Source organism: Manacus vitellinus, unplaced genomic scaffold (genome assembly GCF_001715985.3).
Source record: "Manacus vitellinus isolate BGI_N305 unplaced genomic scaffold, ASM171598v3 scaffold_45_pilon, whole genome shotgun sequence".
Taxonomy (NCBI): domain Eukaryota; kingdom Metazoa; phylum Chordata; class Aves; order Passeriformes; family Pipridae; genus Manacus; species Manacus vitellinus.
This window is the reverse complement of record NW_021940571.1, coordinates 6,285,871-6,303,738: the sequence shown is the minus strand read 5'-3', so window position 1 is coordinate 6,303,738 and position 17,868 is coordinate 6,285,871.

Below are 17,868 nucleotides of genomic sequence, written 5' to 3'. Positions count from 1 at the left end.
TGTTTAACAGGTTGCACTGAGAATCATAAGTACTTGTAAGTGGATATGTAGAATTCTTTAAAATGCTGACTTGTGCTGGCTCTGCATGAGATAATTGTTACATTACTATACCATTTTCTTGAAAGATTTTTTTCTGTCTATATAAGTTCCAATTTTTCATGAACAGTTTAATATTAATTTTTCCAGTAGCCCTAATTTTTCTGAAATGCGTTTACATGTTCATTTATTGCTGAGAGTGACACAGAGATAACAAGAGAGTGGAACTAATATGAGGAGGTAACGGTCGGCTCAGGTTAAATGCATAAAACTAAATCTCTTGAAACTGGTGAGAGAAGTTAAGGATGAAATTTGTCTCTATAGACACCACAATCTGTGGGTAAGACTGGATATAACAGGTAGAGGTCCCTCACAAAAGCATCCTTCACCTTTCCTGCAATACTAATGTTTGCCAGGAAGGTCAAAAGAGCCTGGAGTGGCAGCAAGAATTGGGGGAAATCAATACAAAGCCCACGTGGCAGATTCAAGAGGCAAAGAGTGGCTGTGGCTCCAACTTTTAGGATATACCAGTGCATTGAACTGCCCTTTATACCCACCAGTTTACTTGCTGGACTAACAGCTTCCTAAAAATAAAACTCAAGTTTCTCCAGGTTTTGAGACTACTTTTTCATGTTATTGCAAGTTCCCCTTTTTTTCAGGACAATGGAAAAGATTACAAGACCATCTATGTTTCTGCTGTACTTCTTGCCCTATTTAGATTTAAATCAGGAAATTAAAATAATGATTAAAAAATGCATGTCATGCCTAAAAAGCACAGAGTATAATCAAGGGACTACAAAGGCTGACACAATGGAGGGATGAACTAAAAAAAAAATCCCGAGAAGTCAAAACTGGCTATGAATGAAGTTTTCAGAGCAAGGAAATAGAAACAATAAAGTCTCCATCAGGTGTATGAAGTGAAGTGAAGCTGACAAGAGAAGACATTAGACCACGGCAGGATATTTGAAGGAACTTAATAAAGGAGGAGGATAATACAGCTGCAGAGTTTAATGAGGTCCCTGTAGTGTTTGCAAGAGGAATTGGAGCTGGAAAGCAATAAACAGCATGTTTAAGTTTTTCAGAAAGCATTGTGCCTAAAGGCCATTAGGTTAATGTTCAGATATAATGAAAAAATGTACATACACACACCAGAGGGTTAAAGTATAAATTAGATAATTTCCCACTGACCTGAGTCCCTACTGAGGGGGGAGTGAAACTCCCTCAAATATAAAACTCATTCAAACACTGCACAAGAAGATGAGACAAAAGTATAAACTATGTCTGCTATTATTTGAACGTACACTTTTATTTTTTTTTCCTTAAGTTTCATTAATTGATAAAAAAAAAAATCTTTTTTGGAAGTTCCAATATTTTGAAGAAAATTAGTTGGAGTGTAAAGAAAAGTACACATTTATATTAATGATGTTACATTGTGTCTGGGCCTAACCTTTGAGGTTCACCCTCAGAGAAATCAGTCTCATCAGCAGGAAACCACTCAGAGCTCCTGCAGGCTAAAACCCTGGAGATGGTATTGTAGCCTCACAGGAGCCCTGGGATTTCCCCTCCAGGGCTCCAGGGATTCTCAGGGCCTGGGAGGAGCTGGGTAGGTGAGCTGCAAAGAGGATTGCTTTCTGAAGCAGAGGTTAATTAAAGAGGCTCACTGCTGCAAAATATTTAGATTCACAGGAATTTCAAGACTTTATCTGAAAAAGCAAATGCCACCAGAATATTTCTGTCCAGTTTTAATAGGCAGTCCCATTTCCTCATATCTCACTACTACTAAGTTTACTAAGCAAACAGCACATATTACGGAATAAATACCTGGATTCACAGTCCCTGAAATCGATGACTCTTCTATTGACAACTGTGGGCTTTAGATTATAAACCTTTAAGAAGACATTACCTATTTCAAATGACCTCTTATTATGCAGTTAAAAGCAACAAGAGATAAGACATTTTTGGAGCTGATAAAAATCCTCCAGAGCAGTGCTTCTGAAAATTAGAGTCGCAGACACAGGTTGGGGTATGAAGAGGTTTTGCTGCAGGGTCACAACACACTCTACAAACTTAAGATCTCATTGTAAAGAAAATTACTTCTAGCTCTTCTGGCAACAGAGATAACCTTCTGAATGTAAATATCTGAAGCAGTTCAGTTTATTGAATATACAATTGTAGGGAATACCCAGTTCATGATGAGTTCATGATGCTTTCTACAAGGATAGGAATTTTTTTTCTATTCTGGTGTTATAAATAATAAAAAAAAGAGTAAATGTTAAATATAGGTACTATCCAACCAATCACAATGTAGTAAAATATTTTGGCTGTGTTTCTGTTGTTGAAACAGCACCAAAGTTTCTGACAGGACTCAGAGCACTGTGAAAGACTATATGACTGGAATGGCTTGAATTTAAAGTTTTTTAAAGATTATTGAGTTTAAGTTTCAAATGCACCAGTTGCTTAAAGAAGAAAACATTTCGATATGGGAGACCAGACACTGTCACTGGTTGGAAGTTACAATGCAAAGCAGTACTAAATTGATCACAGAGACATCTTTTGGGACATCACTGAAGATGGAAGGGGAAAAACTACAAACTTAATCCTTCACCAAGAACAAGAATGGGTTCAACTGGGAATATTCTGCTCTCCAGGATAATATTTCACTACACATAAAATGATATCTTTTAAAGTGACTGGTAATACACTTCAGGGACTCAACTGTGTAAGCACTTGGTACCAGTCTCTATAGCTATAACCAAAGAACTAGAACCCTAACTCAAAAGCGTTGGTCATACACAAAAGGCATTGGATGATCCAGTCCTTCTTCTCCTCATCAAAAGCACAATCTGATGCCTGGTGAAGTTGGAAGGTACTATTCACCCAGTGTTTTCACACTAGAAGGAAAAATGGCTTTTTTTGCTGGTTTTCTTTTTTTTTTTTTTAAGACCTGAATTCTCAGTGCTCCAATGGAAATTAATACACAGAACTGACTGTTTTCAGAGGTCTAGACTTTCTTCTGCTATAGTTCACAACACTTGTTGCTCAAAAGGTCATTGTTCCCTGGTTTGCAGGGGGATAATTTACATAGAAATGGAACTGGCATTAAAAGAAAATAAGAAGTGAATTTTAGAGGAAAAGCCATCCTATAGGGAAAAGCAAAGAAATATATATGGAGAAATTTGTAGACTAAATCAGTGTCCAAAGCACTGAATAACACACTCTGATGTCAGTAATTCACATCAGTCAAGCATTTGCTCTAATATCACTGAACTAAGCTGTTGCCATAAAATATATAAAGGAATTTAAGAGAAACTAGGGAGGGCTGTAAAGAAACAAGGGGAGTAGAGACAAACACTTCTGAGAAAAGGGAATGAACCTAACAGAACAAGTGGCCTTACCCTGTTTTTCCAAAACTAGACCTATTTAAGGAATGAAATTATTGCAAATCTGTCCCTACAGTTACTATAGTGATAATGAAATCCATTACAATGAATATTTTATAAATGAATAAATGAATAAAAATGAAGAGAATAAATGAATGGTAAATGAATATAAATACTAAATGGTGAAAATTAAATGAATAATTCTCTTAAATGAATAAATCCGCTGTGCTTCAGTTTGTTAGTGCTCTATACAGATTAAATTCCTCTTAAATGGCATCTTGAAAGGAGTTTACATTGCACCACAAGGATATATCTATACTGGGGGTTACCAGGATAATGGAAAGTAAACATCTGCATGTGTGACATTGCTTGGTTTCTTTAGCACCCACCAAAACTGACAATTTAGTTATTAGTTACATTTTACAGTTACTGCAGCCAGTGGCTGTTGCAGAGGCAGCAGTGTCTCAATTTTTGCCTGAGCTATTTATTTCTGTTATAGCAACTGTGCATTTGCCATACTGATGTTTATTAAAAACTGATATTCTTAGCATTGTACAAGACACAAAATCAGTATGTTCAGCACACAGTCTGGGTGCCTAAGAGGAAGACAAGAATTGAAGAGAGGGAGGTAGAAAGATTGTTCAACACAGCAGTAGCTCTTTGAAGAAAGAGAAAAAAGGAAGAATTAACTGAATAAATACTGAATGTACCAGGGAAGAAATATTCTGAACAGGTGGCCAGAGCTACATGGATTGCAGACAGAAGGAAAGGAATAAACACATAGGGTTAGGGGAGTAATTGAAAGATGGAATGACATGGTCAGAGAAAAGAAATAGTTGTCAATGGTCAACATAATTAAACTAGAAAAGAGTTGCCTAATTCACAATGCTATTACTGAGAAGGGTAATCTGTGGAAGGCCCAACCTCATTCAACCCAGACTCCAAGTCCCTCTGGATGCAACTGGCAGTAATAAACTCGTACTTGATTATCTTTGCCATTCCACTAGCAATGATATTTGTGTGCAACTGCCTCCTTCACTCCTTATTTCAGTGTTTCTAGAGCAACCTGCTGCTAGGACTGAAAGCAGAAGTTTGACTACGGACCTGGTAGAATCTATTGAGAGAAGCTTATTTTTTTGCTGTCATTGTTTAAAAGAAAAATGCAGTTCAACTCCACTGGGAGTTTTTATCATTTTTAGCTGTGGAAAATTAAACTGTCCTTATGTTGTACAAAATGTTCCCCTTCTTCCACTCCCCCACTGTCAAATTCTGAGTCCTCTGCAGAAGCACAGGCCCCAGTAATTGAGAAACATGACAGTCAATAGAAACAAAACCCCACAGCATACATTAGTATATACCCCTGAACCTCCCTAACAGATGAAATAAAGAATTGCCTTGGTTCCTCCGGTTCAAGCACTAGATTTAGTCTATTTTCAATCCAAAATTCCATCTCTCTGTAAACTTAACATTTTAAATTCTGCCCCAGAGTCACATAAATCTCAAAATAATACTTCATACCTGGAACACTGGGGGAAAAAAAGTGAAACATCGGTCCCATTTTGAACTGCTGCTGGATATTTTAGTTCAATTCTCCTCTCATCAACTGGAGGAAATGCAGTAAACAAAGATACTCAGAGAGCAGCCAAAATCATGTGTTTCTGATATAAGCACACCCTGCTTTGGGATTAGCTGAACACAGCTGCTGTCATTTGGTCACTAATGCTTGTTTCTGAAGTAGGTCTCACTGGGGAATTAGGTTTGTGTTTTTGGTAGCTTTTAAATTAAACCTGTAAACTTAAGTCAAAAATTTGTCTCATGATGAGGTCCCTGTATTTTGGAGTAGTGTTTCTCATTCCAGAATGTGTTTCTTTGCCTTGCTGTTTCTTTAACTGGGCTTGAGTTTTATAACCCAACAGAAGTCTTTTACTCATTAGTTGGTAATTTCTTCCTATTTGATATCTTGTGTAGTTTCTGTTCCTCAGTTCTGAAGTCAATACATATTCTTTACATATAACAAAAAAACCCAAATACAAAAGTCAGCATAAAAACAACTGAGCAGTCTTATGATGGGTGTTCATATCCCCCTTTTGATACAGAAGGAGTCAAGACCTGCATCCCAGCATTTCGTAGAGTTGATGTTTAAAATAAAATTACTAAGTTAAAATGAGCAGATGTTGATTAAACCAGAACAATTAATAGTATGCTCGCAATCCGCTAAACATTAAACCCTGTTACCCTTATTTCTTTTTTCTAACTCTTAAAGTAGGATATACTCAATAAAATCTTGGATCTAGTTATCTGTTTCTTCCTCTCACATCTGCTGTCTTGGTAAATTTACAGAACTAAAGTTACACTGCATTTCACACCTTTCAGAATGTCTATTAATCTTACAGTAGCAGTTTTACTTGATTGGTTACTTTGGCATCGAAGCAATAACCGGGAGAGACATTTTGATAGTTTTAATTCTCTATACCACATTAGAACACATTTTTCCATTATCTTTGCTATCATTCCATTGTTTGCTAATCCCCAAACCTGTTGATATGCCTCAAACACTTCAACTCTTTCAGTTAAAAAAAAGATTGACTAGCAAAAAATTCTGAAACATGAAGCTCCATGAGATGCTATTTACTCATTAAATGCCAAAGAGCCATTCGTGCTCCTCATTCCCATTTATACCTATTGACTGAAATGTTGCATCAGTATCAATTATGGGGATTTGAAATGGTGAGAACGGTGGAGAAGCAAGGAATGAGATTTCATGATCACACCAAAGCCGTAAATAATGTCATTCTCACTGTCTGATGTCCCTAAAGCTTTATTTAATGGTTAATTGATTGCTTAAAAATCTTTCAGGTTCATTTAATTTTCAAGAATGTGGCCTTGTTAGTATGTTGGCAGGGTTTTATTTTTTTTTTTTTTTAACAGCAAAGTTATATATTATGTGGCATGAATTATAAAGCAGTTGTCATGGAGATGCTCCTAATGCAGGAGACTCTATGCTGTGTACTTAGAAAACTGCAGAACCCCTCTGTTTACAAGCTCATTTCCTGAATGCCTTGCAACTTGTGGTTGGGGCATCACCTGGGTAGTTCATTTTACTGTGATGTTGCAGTGCTGTAGCCAGGTGGCTCTTGCTTTACACCTGCCCAGACATTACACTGGAAATTTTAGTGGCATTCAAAGGCCGTGATGAGGCAGAGAATTGAAATATTTTGAATTGTTCTGAAGCTTACGTCTCATCAAAGAAATGTAACATTACACAGGAATAAAACAGGTCATATTAAGAGCTTGAGATCTAGGGCTACTTTTACTCCTTTGATATATCAATAATAACTACTTTAGCTAAAAAGAACTAGGCACACAAAAGCAATCTTAATGAACCAGTGCTTGCAATCTGGTGGCTCAAGATTTGCTTACCTCTGTAAGATTTTGGTAAGTAGGTTACAGAACTGTTTCCCTCTGTTTGCACAGCTGTGAAATGGGGACATTTATGCCTAATTATCTTTATAAACTGTTTTGGAGCTTTCAAGATTGAAAACACCATTTGGATGCTAGAAGAAAACCCCCACCTCTATCTCAAAAGTTTTTCAAAAGTTTATATTCTCCCATCTTTCTTAATATTTTTACTTTGTTTTATATGTATGCAATGATGTCAGTCTTAAGTAACTTTTATTCTTGAAGCATCACATTCCACCCTTAAGAATCAGTTTGTCAATGTTTCTGCTTGCATGTTCCCAAACAGCACAAACTGGCATGTAGACTTGTTTTGTAAGACAAATGGTTCTGAAGGAAGGTTTGCAGCACTACAGAAGCTCATAACAGCAAATTATCATTAATTTGCTATCTTTTGTGGTAGTGCCTGCAGAATATACTGGGTCTTCTGACAGGGAAAGCAAGATACAGCCTGACCGAAAATTGCTAAGTACATTTCACACTAAGCATCGAGTTCACTCTTTCAGATTTTCATAAATATGTAGAAAATCAAGGTGCCTTGCAAAATGAAACTTAAGAGACCAGTTCATGAAAAAATTATATGCTCCATTTACTCTGGCCTCCTCTGTACTTTATTTTTTATTAACTCATTTATCCTTTATATACAGGAGACCTCTGATGTCCAACCCAGGCGGGTGGGCAGCAGAATGGGGAGGGATTTAGCCAAAACAAGTATTTGCATTTCCAGCACAGAAATTTCAGTCAGAAATTCACCCCACATTAGATAAGAAATGAACCACGTGGAGATCTGTTGATGTTTTGAATGTTTTTTAGTCTGGATAAATGAAGAAAACAAACAAACACACAAACAAAAAAAGAGTACAAAGGAGACAACCCTTCTAATGGCTTTTGTGGACTGCAACAAGTGATTTACACACCCCAAACCATTTTTCCCTCATTTTACTGATAAGTTTGCTACTTTTAGAGAGAAAAGATAAACATGCAATTAAACATTAAACAAGATGAGGCTAATTATGTCTTTTTTCTCTGGTAAAAAAACCAGACTAAGTTAGAAGAGGACCTGTTGAGGAAGGAAGCACAACATAAATTAATGAAATGCTGTCAATTTGCCACTAAGGATGAAGAAGGAAAAGTCAACAAATACTGTGAAAATATAGCTTTTTTTTTTGTCCCCTTTAACTTTTCATACTAAAAAATGATACCTGGAAATCATTGGTTATTTTTCTGTACTTTAGCATTTACAGCACCCAAAAATAATCCTCACAGCAAACCATGATGTCATATTAACCACATTTAGTTGCAGTCTTGAGGGTATGATTTCATTTCTGCATTGTATCGAGCTCTGTTTTAATATTAGAGGGCAGGACTGCATTTAAAACACCTGAGCTTTAATCCTAATCATGGGACATAAATTATTTCAACTTTAGTGTCCCTGGTTTGGGCTTGCTGTTTGCTGACTTCAGAAGATGTTGACAACTTCATCTGCCGAAATAAATAAGGAGAGTCCTTTTCCCTTCTCTCCCCTGCTCCTAATGAAAGCCAACAGATTATGGCTCAGAACTGTCAGGAAGCTTAGTAGCCACTTTATGTGCTCTGCAATATTTAGTCTCAAACTGAAAGACAGTCACAGAATGGCAGAGTATATTCTTATCAGAGGATATTAAACTTTAGTTTAATGTCCCAGTGCAATTTCTGTGTTCAGCCTGCTAAAACATGGGTTACAATTTCATTGCACAGCTATAATGGAAATTTTGTTCTCTAGGTGTGAGAACAAGAACTGGATGAAATCAGAGAGAGACATGAAACAGTGTGGCCTGATGAACCCTGATAATTACTACAGTTTCATATATGGGACTGCCATAGACCCTCCTAATAGCAGTGCAAGAATTATGCCAATTTTCATAAATTTCATTTCATTAGTAGTGCTTGATGCAGATTAGAACGCAGTGTTCTGGAAATAGCACCTCAGAACTAAATACATTTTTAAGCAAAGCTAACCACTGAGGGTGGGCCATAGTCTTCATCCTGTAAGGCCTCATTTGTTCCCCCTCTGTCACTTCAAAAGGATATGCAAAAAACTGGAAAAACAATAAATTCATTCCTATCATGTGACAGTGAGAGTGAATCGTGATCTTTGTTCCTATTGTGCAGCAGAAAATGGGAATGTGGCAATCTGTAGAGACATTAAAGTAATCATTAATCCTTTTCTACTTGTCAATCAAAAATGTTTTACTCTTGGGGTGAGAATATGTTTGGCTGAGGACAAGTTTCTAGTAAAATAGATTTGGCAGATGCATATTTGCAGATGCTCATGAAAGATGAATCATGACATTTCCTGACAACAAACACACCAAAATGTCTGTTTTGCTACTTTCTTTCCCTATGGGTATTCCATCAGCAAAATATACCGTATATATATGTGTTTGAGTATAAATCAAGCAAGCAGTAATGAAGAAAATTCTTTGCATTCTACATTAGAACACAATAGGACCATAAAAATATCCTGGTCACAAGTAAAACTATGAAAAACATCTGAAACAACTGAATGGGTTCTTCAGAAGGGCTATGAATTGGGACCATTACAATGGCGCAGACAAAATCTTTAATTATCTATAATCATTATATTGTCACACAAAACTTTGACTTTTGTCACTAAACCTCATCAAAGAACATTAATTAGGTAAAGACAGAGATCAGTACAAAGTACATTAAAGGAAATGGTGATTTTTATCCTACATTTGAGTAGAGAATAGGAGATGAGTGGCAAAAGGATAAATAAATAAATAAATAAATAAATAAATAGGCAGGCAAGCAAATAAATAGATAAATAAATTGAGAATGTCTCACAGTTCAGTTTTGCTTAACATCCCAATTTTCTGTTATTTAATTATTAAGAGACTTGTATGAAAACCAAACCAATCCATCGAAAGAAAACTGAAGCTAATAAAAAGTAAAAAGAACACAGGAGTTTGCTAAAGAAGATGTTAGATGAGTTTGAGCTGGTGCTCAGATCCACATCAGATGCCATGTAACATGTACCTAATCTCAGAGCAGCCTTTCACTGGCTAAACTTAACACCCACTATTAAAGATACTGGTACTCTCTCGCTTCAACGTGATGTATTTTTTACCTGTGAAAGAAATTACAACTTCAAATTCTTGTTGAGAACTATAAAAAAACTCAAGAAAAACATAGAGAGCTGAACTCACAGATTAATCCAGCCTCATTCATTCCTTTATCTTATTTATGTTTTGCGGTTTTTAAAATTTTGGTTTAGGTTAGTAGGTTTGGGTTTTGTTGTTGTTGTTGTTGTTTGCTTGTTTGTTTGAGGGTTGTTTGTTTTGGTTTCAGGTTTTTTTCCCCCCCTTACTGTTTTCCTTTAAATTAATGGGCCTCAGAAGGAGGAAGAATCTGGCTATTCCACAAAAAACCCTGTTATTGTGATATTTGAGCATTAAAATTCTAGTATGCCTTTGAAATTCAACGCTGCTCCCTGTCCTGAACAAGCTGTGACTTCCCAGGTGATATCTGCTAGAGATCCATCTAGTCTGACCTATTGCAGACCCAGAGCATCAAATCAATATCAGTGAGACTCACAGAGGCCCTCAAAACACAGAGGCTACTAATGGAACAAAGGTACAAATAAATTTGTCATCAGAGGCTTCAGTGTTTTACTAAGTTTTACAAGGCCTTTGTTTGTGCTTAAGGATTTTTCCCTAAAACTAAATTTAGAAGTATCAATTAGTTCTTTAAAATGGGTTTAAAATAAATAACAGCTATGTATTACAGCAATTTTTACTCACATTTCATTCTGCTTGACCACAGTCGTTACATTTGACCAAACATTACTTTCCAGACAGCATCCAGCCTTGGCATGAAGAAATCCACAATGTCCGTTTCTCTTGACTACATGTCCCAGCAATCTTTTATGAAGACAATTTGCCCCACTTTTACTTTGAAAAGTTCAGCTGCATTTTCCAGAGAGAGCTGCGACTGTATTCACTATCTCCCCATCTAGATTAGGGACAACTGCTACAATCAGTGGGGGAATCATTATTCCACCACCTTGGAATAATGATAAACCCTTGGTTTGTGGATTGAAAGTATTTCTCCAGTGCAACTTTAAACAGATTGTGTTTGCTCACCATCACTCACTGTTTTTGTATTCAGATAGTCTGGGCAATCACTGTTCTTTGCGGATGTAATCAAGCTGCAGTGCAGGATTCTGTTTCTGGCTAAGGATGTTTATTTGTTATTAAGTATAATATATTGAAAGTCATAGCAATGCTGATGGGTCAGCACAGATGCCTTCCATCATGAGTTACCAAGATGCATTTCTTCAAAAAAAACTCACAGATGAAATGTTTTCAGCTAGCTGAGGTTAATAAAGATCATCTCAAGGAATGGAGCCAATAACAAGTAACAGAAATAATATCATAAATCATTCTTTATAAAGTACGATTGACTATTATTTGCTAAAATGCCTTTCATGGTGAATTTGCATGCTCTTACCTGCTGAATGACAAAAAGAAAGCAAAGAAGAAAGGTCATGGGGGACACAAGGAGGTAAATTCTGCTATGTACTACTGTATTTTACAGCAGGTATTGATTTACAGGATAAACTCCCATACAACCCTGCCTACAAGTTCAAGGGATATGGCCAGCATGGGAGCCTATTCATATAAGGAAACAATCTATGTTCCTGGTGTTTTGAACAGGTAGCTGCTCAGAAAGACCTAGATACTCCTAAAAGGAAATAGCATGCATACATACATACATACATACATGCATACATATATGTATGTATGTACGTATGTATGTATGTATGTATGTTTCATTGCTGCCTGTAATTCCTACATCGATGTGCAGGGGTGGGCTTTACTCACAAGATGGCACTGTTGATTACTGCACACTCCTCACTGAGCCTTCCTCCAGAGAAAGGTCTGAACAGCTTCCCAGGAGAAACCACACAGGATGGAACTCCCTAGAGGGCTGTGTCTCCACACCTGGGAATCATCACACTGCATGTTTGCTACTATAAACCCTCAAGATAAAACGCATGATACTCCTTTAAATCTATGAACATCCTAATATCCCAAACTGTCAATCTTTGTTTTCCAGTTCTCAGTAATCTAATATTAATAGAAAGTACTTTTTTCCCATCTTTATGAATGGCTTTTCCGATGTAGACAGCAAGGATGGTCTCTAAACTGGTAGGATTCCACAACTCCAACCTCTGTTACATTTTCTTTAGCAGCCAACAACAGTTGCACATGATTAACACAAATGGTTATCAACAGCTATTTGCAATGCAGATATCGCTCAGGTTGTTTTGGAGACTCTGTACTGAGTAACATTCAAACCTTACAGGACCTTTCTTCTGGACACGAGGTTCCATCCTACCAGATACACTCACAACAGGTAAGAATGGAGGCATTTTCTGTTCCAGTTCAGCAGTGCCTCCTTAACTACCAGCAGCACCCATAAAAATCATACAGGTTCAGAGGACATTTATCCAGCTCTTCCTGAAAGGGAGATTTTTGTCAGCCAATGAGAAAATAAAGCATTTGGAAAAGGGAAATCACACATTCTTTTAGTAGCAGCCTAAGTTAACTGCAAAGACATAACAAAATGAACAACCATGCCAGAAGCAGGCAAGCATGCAAAACACAGTTGCCAGGACAAGTTAACAGAGCTTTTGGCTGTAGGTGTTGTTCTGACCAACTACAGTCATGAGGGTATGGAGAAACACCCAATATAAACTGAGGCAAAATTGACAGATTCCCATTACGTAAAAAAAAAAATCAACCACAGGAGCGTTTCTTTCAAAACAGGAGCATTAAAGATGCTTTTATTTATCTCCTGTAAAACTGAAAAATGCTTACTTATGCATTGCCACTGATCTGTCTCCAATAACTAAAGTGATTTTTGGGTAAATCAGATTTGTAGTGTTTACTCTCGAGCATCACATGCAAAAGGAAATTTTGCTTAAAAGAGGTACCATGCGTCCAAGGAGACAATGTTTGCTTTGGACACTGTAACAAAACCATGAAACATTATAATCGTAGTAAGGCTTCCACTTCAATCCTGACAGCAACAAAATTCCAAGTCCTGGTTGAGTTTGCATCTGTAATACAACCAGCTCTGCTTATACATTGCAGCACTGACTGCACCTACAGATGCAGATCACTCAAGTTTGGTGTCACTTGTAATCTAACACAACATACTAAAAACAGAATTATACTCCTAAACTTGAGATTTTCTGCCTTGCATGGGTAGTTAAATATCTACTGTTAACTTTAGTAATGAGTTTCTATTAAATTGTCACCTATACAATACATATTTTGGAGACATGGTAAATTTCTGAAGGACAGGTGAGTTATTTGAATGTTAAATCGTCTCAGCTGCAGTGGTGATCAGAAGGCTGAAGCTATCACAGAACTCTGTGGTTGCTCAATTGCACATGGACTTTTTCTCCCCTCCATTGACCACTATGTAGTTGTTTCTTCAAAACTTCTTCTCATGAAATGATTTTCAACAGATCAGTGTGCTCTGAATCCATCTGAGCCAATGGCCCTGGCTTGGTTTTTGTCTTCTCTGTTTTCTTCCACCTTTTCAGCCATCAAGGCTGCCCGAATATCCAGTGTGCCATTCCCCTGTGAGAATGACAATGGATTCTGACCTTGATTTCCTTTCCTTTCTCTTTCCTCCTACAGCACCTCTGTAGGTATCTCTAGCCAAAACCACAAATTTGACTGGTGCCTGAGAAACATATTTTTCTACTTTAGGCCACTCTCATCTGGCCAAATGAAAATATGAGGTGCTAAACATTCTGTGATAAGGAGGACCTTTCATGTGTGTTTGTGGGTGATTATACATTGCATGAATTCTGGCTCCTTGCATAATTAATAATGTTTACTGATGCTAATGAATACCACCAAACAGAACGTGAATTTGATGTTTTAGAACGCTGGAACAGGCTAGACTATTTTAATAGCTTGCTACTCTTTCATTTTTATTACTGTTCCTTTCTCAATTCCCAGATGATCGTCCATTTCTTTCCCTGCACAATCTGTACCTCCAGCACAGGCTGAGTTCCTACTGACATTGATGGGGAGCCTGAATATAAACACTGCAAAGGAGATCTGAAGAGTGAACTGGTGGCAAGAAACTTGCCCTTGGCTGCTGCATGCAAGATCCATTACAACTGAAATTTCAGATGCCCCAGATTATGACCTACTTTACGGTGTATTACTCAGAGAGAATGAGTAAGACATTTCTGAGGCTGACACAAAACCAGTATTTTCTGTGGTAGCAAGGAAAAAATTCTTTCTTAAACATTAGATCAGTTTTGGAATTCTCGTATCAATGATTAAAATTCCCTAGAGTCACTGTGTAAAGTCTGCTGAAAAACAGAATTGATTTTCATAGGCTACAAATCAGATCTGCGGTCTTTAACTGAAATGCAAGGTGCGTGTTTCCATATACAGGGGATCATCTAACTGATGAAAGACTGAATAGGCCTCCATAAATAGATTTACCTTTTGGCAAAATTACAGCATTTGTGGGTAATTCATTCAGTACTGGCACCAGAAATACTGTTTTCAGCCTATTCTGCAAATCTTGTGTGGAACAGGCCTTAGAGTGAGACAATCATTTAAAGCATGTCCCTAAGTGCTTGGCTGATATAATATCATAGATCCACTGAAGTCACTGGAAGCCTTTCCCTGACTTTTATGGGCTTTTCATAACATCTTCTATGAATCAGTTTTTCAGGTATAAAATGTGAACACGAATAACAGCTCTTTCCTCCTATTATTTGTCAGGTCTATTTTGACTAGAAGCTCTTTAGGGCAGATCTGTCTTTCATATGCAGGCCCTGTGAACAGAACAATGGTTCCCCGTGGTTCTGGAGGGGAACTAAGTACTACCATAATATTATGCTCCAGGTCAAACCAGTCTTAATTTATGGAAGCTCAAATGTGTGGATTTATACACCCATGTAGATTAAAGTTGCCTCTTAATAAGCAAGTCCTGAAAGATCTGTAGCTCGGATTTTGAAAAAGTTTTGAAAGATGAAGTAAATACTTCAGTGTGTGGTTACACTGAAATCAGCTCCTGCAGTAACTGCATGGCAACTTCGTGGACTGAACACTCTTCACATAGGTCTTAACCACTGCATTAACCTTAGAAGATATCTGAACCTAAAGAAATTTCTTATTATTTAACATTGGCTTCTTTTTAACCATATACCATAATATAATACAAACATCAGTATGGGGGAGTTCATAAAACATCAGCATTTTGATCTGTAATGCTCTAAGATCAAAAAACCACCATAATTAAAAAAAGGTTTCTACAGGAAAAAAAAAAATCACATGTTCAGTTGCCTGTTTAATCTGCAAATGAAAGGTTGAGATAAGACACTGAGTCAGGAAAACACAAAATAAGCATGTTTACCATGCAAATAAATTTCATTAATACAGAAGATCCTTATCCAGACCACTCAAAAGGTTCCATGTGGGTGGATTTTTCTGCTATGAGAAATAAGGTTTTCTTTTGCAATCAGCATTATATAAAGCCATTGGCATCTCCTGGAATGTTTATCAATATACCTGTAAATGAAAATTAGATATAGAGATTAAAAGATCTGGCCCATTTTAATTATGTTAAGGTTTAAAATATGGAATATAAAAAAAATGTATTCAGGTTAACTCATCAACCTAAAATTACGGTTAAATTTCTTAGTATGTATGTTTTCAATTTTTTGTGCTAATTAAATCGCCTTATCCAACCTGTATTTTATATCTATTATTTTAGATTTCAACTGAGGGTAGGAATACAATATTCTAATAGGATAATAAAAATTCAAAATATTTAGAATAATCAATCCAATAAGGATGACCACTCTGAATAAAAATTAGAAGTTTCCTACCCTAATTCACTACCAAATGCTCCCACCTAAAAATGGGATTTAGCTTTGTCCTCAAGGTTTCAACAACATCAAAAAGTGACACCAGCATTTCTGCTGAAATATCTTCAGTATATTTAAAAGTTTTGGTTGTAAAATTCTACTCTGGAACAATACAAAAAATGTAAGGGGCTTCAGAGTAATTACAGGGTGTCACCACACTGTAGTAACTTACAGCTTTTAACAGTTTTGCAAAATTTCAGCACCAGTCTTTTCAAGACTTGCTTGTGAATGGCAAATTTAACTACAAAACTGCAAGGAGTGAAAGTTTTGTCTTAGCCCCACTGAAGTAATAGAAAGATTTACAGTGACAGTGAATTACAGTAGATAGAAAAACTATAGATCTTGGATATAGAATCTGTTCCAGAAAACATTTATCTGGCTTACCACACTTTTCTTAGTTCTTATGTTCATTTATGGTACTCCCAGAACCAAGCTTTCAGAGCATAGATACATAAAACTGGCTTACCAGTGATAAGAATTAGCACAAGCTTAAGATAAAAACCAGACCTCCAGGGCCATAATTCCACTATTACTACTACTGCTGCTGCTGCTGCTGCTGTTAAGGCATGGGGTAGTTTCCAGACTTTCAGGGCTAATCCAGTAATTATCCAGCTATATGGAATTTCTCTACTGCCATAACATGTACTTGAAAACAAACAAACAAACAAACAAAAAATTTCTGATTGATATGCTCAGATTTTGAGAAGCCCATGACATTTTTACATTGAAAATACATTAGAAAGTGAGGACTTCTGATGAACTCAGTCTGAAGTTCTGATTATCACTAATCTAAATATTAATAAAACAAGCATACAGAATCACTTAATCACCAATGATATGACTGCAGTTGCCTGCCTCTGCCTCAGTATCACCGCAGAAAGTACTCTTCCATAAAGTACTCTTCAAAAATTAAATAGAAACCATTATATAGACTCACACAGAGGGATGATACATGGATTATTATTTTTTTTTGCATTTGATCATGTCCTATGCTCAGTCTAACTTGTAAAGAGTTCAAAATAGTCTAAATCTCAGCAGGGTGGGTTTTTTGCATTCTGCTTTCATTTAGCATATTCAATAGATTTCTTACAGTAATTGTTACTAATTTCTTTTTACTGTACATAAATACTTTAATACTTACAAATGAGGCAACAAAGAAAGTCAATTTGACATTTAATGTTCCATATAGAAATCACAGACACGCTGTCAAGGAATTAATTAAAATTACAGTCACATAATAATGACGCCAACAATAAATACTCATATACAGGTAATAAATTAACTCATTAATTCAGTCAGTACACAGTTGTAAATAACTATATGAAAATAGCAAACATTTTATATCAGGGCTTTAAATGCTCACTCTGTTTTTAATTCTGAGTTTCCTTCCCTGGTTGTTCAAAATAATTAGGCTTTAATGGGATGCTTAAATGTAAATTTATTAAAGAATCCAGAATAAATTGGTTGGAAACTTCCTAAAAACACTTCAAAAGGATTCACAACCTTTTTCAAGGTCTGCCTTACTTATGAAAACAAAAATAAAAGCACTGGATGTGCGTGTTTGCATAGATAGATAGATAGATAGATAGAGGCACACACAAAAAACACATATATATGTGTATATCTGCAGATTCAAATATCTTTCTGCCATTTCATGGAGGAATGCCAGAACATTGCTTCAAAACACTTCTAGAAAAAATAGGATACGTATGTGAACTGTTTTAATTCTAATTAGCAGGAAGTCTTCAGTTTTTATCTGCTAAATTGTGGGACTGTACTTCAGTCCCTTACAGGCAAAATTACCATCATGAGGAAGTAGCAGATCACTGGTATCAGCTTGCCACAGGGAGGACATCCCAAGAGCACCTGATGTCCTTCTGTGCTGCCGTTTGTGTCAGAAAGAAGCCCCCATCAATCCATCCTTACAAGGCAGAAGTCGGAAAGTCCAAGCACATCTGCCCTTTACCCAGTGACACATTTAAACCCCTTGTTTTGTCTCCCCTAGAGCTGTTTCTGTGACAT